Source organism: Crocuta crocuta, unplaced genomic scaffold (genome assembly GCF_008692635.1).
Source record: "Crocuta crocuta isolate KB4526 unplaced genomic scaffold, BGI_CrCroc_1.0 scaffold417, whole genome shotgun sequence".
NCBI lineage: Eukaryota > Metazoa > Chordata > Mammalia > Carnivora > Hyaenidae > Crocuta > Crocuta crocuta.
In genome coordinates, this window is record NW_027536463.1 from 1,733,723 (window position 1) to 1,741,552 (window position 7,830).

The 7,830-nt window shown below is 35.5% G+C and overlaps 1 pseudogene; it reads right to left on the reverse strand.

Annotated features, from left to right (window-relative positions):
• Positions 1 to 6,203: 6,203 nt before the first annotated feature.
• On the reverse strand, positions 6,204 to 7,058 carry LOC144218586 (thioredoxin-related transmembrane protein 1 pseudogene; annotated as a pseudogene).
• Positions 7,059 to 7,830: the final 772 nt, after the last annotated feature.

Consider the following 7,830-nt stretch of genomic DNA (forward strand, 5'->3'; position numbering starts at 1 on the left):
TTTAATCACACACACACACACACACAAATACCTCATCATTTTAAATGGCTTCTTGAGAATATTGTGACATGGCTATTATCAGAGAGGATAGCGGGAAATGTTACAAAATGTTCTCTAATGTTAAGGGCAAGGGTATGATTTGAAGAGTCTATCTGATAGTATAACTGATAATTCTGTTACACCAGTATATGCAAATGTCATTATTTTAGAAGGGCAAGGAAGAACTTTGAATGATGTATTCTCTTCGATATTCTGCACCTCATTAGCCACCACAAGACACAAGTGGAAAAGGAGATTCATGACATTGTTTAGAAGCAGGATTATTTGCTTTGCTGTCATCATTGAGATATACTCACAAATATATAGATTTGTGTATTTAACATCTGCTTCTCCCATAATGGTTACTCCCATAATGTTTACAGGCTTAGATCTTTCTTGAGATAAGCAACTAAAATATTTTCTTAACTAATGGATGGATAATGATGCTATCAATTTCGTCACTTCTGCGAATTCATCTTTGGACACTGTATTTAGATTACCCTCAAATGTGCATTTAAGTATCAGATACCACCTAAATGTCAGAGAAAGAAAAACTAGACTAATCTTGACAGTCTGGAAGAGCAGTGTTGTCAAAGGTCATCAACAAGTCTGACAGAACAGTCCTCATTAACAGTGTCTGTCAGCACCTCCATTTGGAAGTAATTTGGATATTTGCACTGACCCCATCAGTTCTGATTGGCTGGGCAGTGACCTTGACCAGGGTGAAACCTGTTCATTGTAGCTCATACAACACACTGTAGGTGGAATCCAGGATGACAGATGGCAGTGGGGTCAGGAAAGAGGAACTTGTCCATCACTGCTATTGAAGACGAAGCCACTCAACAGCATAGTTCAACCAGCACAGGGGCTGTGGTGTGCATGTGCCACAAGAGAATTGTTCAAGTTCCTTTATTTTTTTAAGAAATGCTATAGCCTCATAATCTCAGAGTTCAGGAGATTGATGAATAAGTGGGAAGAAAAGCATAGTGGTTGGAGTTTAGCAGTAAACTAGGCATTTCAAAACCTGTCTTTGACTCAAAGAGCCAAGGCCTAAAATGTCATGCTGCTTATATCTTTATTGTGGATAAATTCCTAATCAAAAACTAGTTCCTGTAGTATTTTTCTTCATTCTTGCTAAGCAACTGGGTTAGTAAGTGTAATTACTTTGCTCTTCTGGCAGATAGAACGCTTCTTTTTACCTCCCTCATAGAGCACAGAATCAATATGAAATATAACTATGATAACACAATATATGTTCTAAGTACTAGACTATAAAAGTAATTATAACATATTCTAGAAATAATTAACCTTTGATAGAACAATTTGGATCTGATTTTTGTAATTACACTAGCACTTCTTTTTAGTGTAAAAATTAGGAATGGATCGGATATTGAATGCCGTATAGCACATCATTTCGATTCTGTGCTCTGAGTCTGTCATTCAGAAAACACAAGGCACAAGGCACATTGATGGGCTAAGTATCTAATAGAAACGCACATATGTCAACGAGAATAAAATGATGAATCAATAAGAAAATACACATAGCTTTCATTTACTCATGGAATTCTTAACAATCTAGAAAATCTTTTGGAATTTAAGACCTTTCTTCCTCATTGCTTGCTCAGGAATTCCTCCCAAATCTTAATTGTTGATTTCTTCCTTGGGATATTTTTGTTAATTGTTTTTTATGTTTTATTTATTTCTAGGAGAGAAAGAGAGAGACAGCGTGAGCAGGGGAGGGTCAGAGAGAGAGGGAGTCACAGACTGAAACAGGCTCCAGGCTCTGAGCTGGCAGTCAGCACAGAGCCCGACACGGGGCTCGAACCCACGAACCGCGAGATCATGACCTAAGCGAAAGTAGGATGCTTAAGCGACTAAGCCACCCAGGCGCCCCTTCCTTGGAATATTTTTGGACCAAATAGTCAATCAGTCCCAACCAAAGATGAATAAAAAATGACATTTGAATTTATTTCATAGAAAAATATATTTAATAAGACTAGAAACAGATGATGTAATTAATTTAATTTCCTGCTTTGTGGATTAGTCAATGTCCACATCTAGCATTTATTTGTTTGTTTGAGGTATAACAGACATACAACATTATATAAGTGCCAGACATATAATACAATGATTTGATATTTGTATACATTGTAAATAACACTCCAATAAGTTCATTTTTTCCTCTTACGGTATAAAGTTACATATTATCCAATATAATATTGACTATAGTCACCATATTGTACATTATATACTCATGATTATTTCTTTCATGGATTCAGATTTATACCTCTTGACCCTTTTCTTCAATGTCACTTCCTCCAATCTCCATCCCCTCTGACAACCACCAGTTTGTTCCCGGCATCTCTTTTTTGTTTTGTTTGTTCATTCATTTTGTTTTTGTAGATTTCACATATACTTGTCATTCTCTGTCCAACTTATTTCAAGGTCAATCTGTGTTGTTTAAAATGGGAAGATTTCATTCCTTTTTATAGCTGAGTAGTATTCCATTGTGTATATACAATATCTCCTTTATTTATCCATCAATAGACACTTAGGTTCTTTTCATGTCTTTGCTATTATGAATAATTCTACAGTGAACATAGAGATGTATGTATTTTTTTTTCAAATTGGTGTTTTATTTTCTTTGGATAAATACCCAGACATGAAATTGCTGCATCATATGGAAGTTCTGTCTTTAGTTTTTTAAGGAGTCTTTATACTATTCTTCATTGTGACTTTACATTCCCAAATTTACATTCCCAAAGCAGGGCACAAGTATTCCCTTTTCTTCACATTCTCTCCAACACTTGTTACTTCTGGTCTTTCTTGTAATAGCCATTTTTTGTTATTCAGCTATATTTTGGTTTAATATATCTTGGCTATTAAACATTATTGGTTAGCATATATCAACTCATATCAAGTCATATATATTAGATATATGGGAGTAGGTTGCTTTTATTCTGTTGATTTTTCTTTTACTGTGCAGAAGCTTTTTTGTTTGATATCATCTCATTTGTTTATTGTTGCTTTGCTACCACTATGTTCAGAGTCAGATACAAAAACGTATCTCCAAGAGCAATGTCACAGAGCTTACCATCTGTGTTTTCTTTGAGGAGTTTTATGGTTTCACATATTAAAGTTTTCAGACAATTTTGAGTTAATTTTTAGGTGTGACATGAGATAGTGATTCAGTTTCATTCTTTAGCATGAAGCTGTGCAATTTTTCCAACACAGTTTATTGAAGAGACCGTCCTTTCCTCATTGTATATTCTTGCCTCCTTTGTCGTAAATTAATTGACCATATACATGTAGGTCTATTTCTGGGCTCTCTCTTCTGTTCCATTAATATATGTGTTTGTTTTTACACCAGTAGCTGTTTTGATTATTATAGCTTTTTACCGTGGTTTAAATTAGGGAGCATGATGCCTCCAGCTTTGTTCTTGTTTCTCAAAATTGCTTTGGCTATTTAGGATCTTTTGCAGTTCCATACATATTTTAGGATTGTTCTATTTCTGTGAAAAATGCCATTGGAATTTTGACAGGGTTTGCACTGAATCTGTAGATTGCTTTGGGCACGGTGGACATTTTAACAGTGTTAATTCTTCCAATCCATGAGGATCGAATTGCTTTTCATTTATTTGTGTCTCCATTTTATTTCATTAAAGTCATAATTTTCAGTGTATAGTTCTTTCACTGTTTTGGTTAAACTTATTCCTAGGTATTTTATCCCTTGAATTCAATTGTAAATGTGATTATTTTCTTAATTTCTCTTTCTGCTAGTTTGTTACTGGTGTATAGAAATACGACAGATTTCTGTATATTGATTTTGTATCCTACAACTTTACTGAATTTATTGATTAGTTTTAACTGGCGTTTGGTGGAGCCAAAAACTGTTTTCCTTTATATAATATCATGTCATCTAGAAATAGTGTTTCTTGCCTAATTGATCTGTCTAGGACTTCCAACACTCTGTTGAATATAAGTGGTGAGAGTGGACATCCGTGTCTTATTCCTGCTCTTAGAGGAAACACTTACAGGTTTTCACCCCTACGTATGATTTTAGATGTGGGCTTTTCATATATGGCCTTTATTAGTTTGAGGTACATTTCTTTTCACTTTTTGAAAGTTTTGATCATAAATGGATGCTGAATTTTGTCCTATGCTTTTTCTGCATCCATTAAGATGATCATGTGATATTTATCCTGCATTTTATTAATTTAGTGTTTCACACTGATTGATTTGTGGATGTTTAACCATTTTTATGTCACTGATCTTTACAATTCTCTCTCTTCTACTAAATTTGGGCTTTATTTTTCTTTTTCTACTTCCTTGACCTGTAATGTTAGGTTGTTTATTAGAGATATTTTTTTTAATTTTTAATGTTTACTTATTTTTGAGAGAGAGAGAGAGAGGAGGGGCAGAGAGACAGGGAGACGGAAAATCCAAAGCAGGATCCAGCCTCTGAGCTGTCAGCACAGAGCCTCGTGTGGGCTCGAGCTCACAAGACATGAGATCATTTCCTGAGCTAAAGTTGGATACCCAACCGACTGAGCGACCCAGGCGCCCCAATATTTTTTGTTTATTTTCTTTTTTTTAATGTTTATTTTTGAGAGAGAGAGAGACAGAGCATGAGCAGGGGAGGCACAGAGAAAGAGGGAGACAACAAAATTCAAAGCAGGCTCCAGGCTCTGGACTATCCACACAGGGCCCCACTTGGGGCTCAAACTCATGAGCTGTGAGATCATGACCTGAACCTGAGCCGAAGTCGGGCACTCAACCGACTGAGTCACCCAGGCGCCCCTGTGTTTTGTTTCTTGATGTAGGCATTTATTGATATGACTGTCCCACTTAAAACTTCTTTTGCTGCACCCCATAAGTTTTGGTATATTTTATTCACATTTTAATTTGTCTCAAGATATTTTTTTTCTCTTGATTTCTTCTTTGACACATTGACTTTTCAGCAGTGTGTTGTTTGGTCTCCATATATACATGAATTTTCCAGTTCTTACCTGTTTTTTATCTTCTTCCTGAGTAGAATGCTTTCTTTTATATCAAACTAAGCTTCTGTGAATTTTCAAAATGTAAAATATCAAGGCTTTAACACAACATCAAATGAAAATCAGGAATGTTCACCTTCATATCCAAAAAAAAAAAAATTCAAGTAGAGGTTCAACAAGAATGATATAAAATCTGAAATTAGTGGCCCAAATTTTAAACTATCAGCAGCTACCTCTTTAGTTTTAAAGAGTAGCTACCTCTTCAGTATACTTTGGTTTGAAACAACAAAAAAAGACTATTTTTAAAGCATGAAAAATAGTTCTAGAAAAGTATCCAATTTGGACAATGAAAACTGTAACCCATGGAAAGTAGGAAAAGTACAAATCATACACTGAACAGAGGGGAACAAAGAAGGCAGGCGACCTTGACAGGAATGAAGACAACACCATGAACTGAAATAAAATCTTCCTAAATCAGCAACATATCCTGTATTATCATGTGTAGAGCACTGTGATTGAAGCAAGATCATTTTTTATGAGTTGAACAATCTTAAAAAAAAATGAGGAAATTTTGAACTATACATCTAAAAGGACCAGAGTTGTCATTGAAATACACAGTTTTTTTTAAAAAGTAGGCTTCACACCCAGCCTGGAGCCCAATGCAGGGCTTGAACTCACGATCCTGAAAGCAAGACCTGAGCTGAGATGGAGTCTGACACTTAACCGACTGAACCACCCAGGTTCTCCTGAAATACACATTTCCTGAGACAGTGGGCAAAGTTCTTATTTATGGGAAATATGTTCTTTTTTTCCCCACGAAGTGAAACTGAGAAAAATTGTATCAAGTGAGAAATCTTTTTGTCCAAAGTAATCTCCTTAAATAATAATGCAATACTTGGGAAATGTAATTTTTCAACTCAGACTTGAAATGAATTATTTAACAAACATATTCAAATCTTCTTGCTTGGCACCAGATTTTTCAAAAGTTGAGGAACTGCTTAAACTGTTTTAAACTGAAGAACTGTTTTTCTTAAATCTCATTTCAAACTTTTTTAATTTTTGAAGATAGTTGGTTCAGTCTAAGATAATCTAGACTGAACCCTGCAGTGTACAAGCATGTCATAGTTCACTTCAAACCAAATGGTCAGTCTTTTGTTTTTATCAAAATCATATTATAATATTTATAACAATTAACCAGGATTTATCTGTGAACAAGGAAAAACCCATAGAATGTTGTCTATAGCATTCTGTGGAAAGTCTGTTTGTTCCTTCTTTACTTTCTGCTTCCTCTTCTGAAACCTCTTCATCAGCTTCTTGTTACTCCTCTTCTTTTATCAAAGGTTGAGAAGATTCTGATAATATTCTTTTTGGAAGGGTATGGCTTGATCTGTACCTTTGTGAAAGAAAAAGGCAATGCCCCACAAATATCATACAGAGTCCCAATAATGGTCCTGAAAGCAGAATTGCTAAAAGCAAAAACTGTATATTATCCTCAGACTTGTAATCCAAGGTCCTCAATAAAATAGTAATGGTCCTGATCCACACAGATAGCTGTGTGGTGCTGACATACTACTCATAAGAACAGAATCTGGACCAAACCACCATGAAATGGGTTCAATACTTTTCCACGCTTTCTCATTTATAGTTTATGAAGTGCTTCTTATTCCTTGAGCCCAGATAGTGCCTAAATTCACCATCTTTACAATGGCAGATGGTAGGAAGGGCAGTTATGATAAACCATCCGCTCAGTCCTGGCTGCTCTATGACCTCCACTTTTGCAACATTAATCTCAAGATCTTCTCCCCACAAAGCAAAACTTCCCCATTCTGGTTGTAGATCCGATCCTGACAAGGAAGACACCACAGGGCATAAAATTCTATCATCCATTCCCCTTCCAGCAACTCTCTCCTGTTCTTGCCATGATGTTGAGAGGTCCCTCCACTGTGCATGGATCCAGGGAACCCCACAAAACAGCAACAGGAGCCCTGCTACAGGAACCATGAGATTCCTGGAGGGCATCATGTCTGGTGCTCACCACCCCCACCCCCATCTCCATTTTTACTTGTAATCAACTTCTAGTTTTATACCACTCTGGTTAGAAAAGATGCTTGATATAATTTTAGTCTTCTTAAATGTATGAAGACTTGTTTTGTGGCCTAACATATGATCTATCCTGGAGAATGTTCTGTGTGCACTTAAGAAGGATGTGTGTTAGGTTGCTTTTGGATGGAATGTTTCATATACATCTGTTAAGTCTATCTGGTCTAACAAGTTATTTAAGGTCAAGGTTTCCTTATTGATTTTTCTTTTTTTTTTTCTTATTGATTTTTCTTTCTGGATGATCTACTTATTAACACAAGTGGGACATTAAAGTCCCCTACTATTATTGTATTGCTGCCTATATCTCCATTTAGGTATGTTAATTTTGACTTTATATTTTTAGGTGTTCTTATGTTGGGTACATAATTATTTACAGATATTATATCCACTTTTGGATTTACCCCTTTATCATTATATAATTCCCCTTTTTTGTCTCTTACTACTATCTTTGTCTTGAAGTCTGTTTTTTCTGATATAAGTATGGCCACCACATCTTCCTTTTGGTTTTCATTTGTATGGAGTATCTTTTCCATATCTTCACTTCCAGTCTGTATGTGTCTTCTGAGGTGAATCTCTTGTAGGCAGCTGGTATTTTTTTTTTTTTTTATTCAAAAAGCACTCTGTCTTTTGATTGAAGGAGGAATCCATTAAGGTTTAAAATAATTATAAACAAGTATGTACTTATTGCCATTTT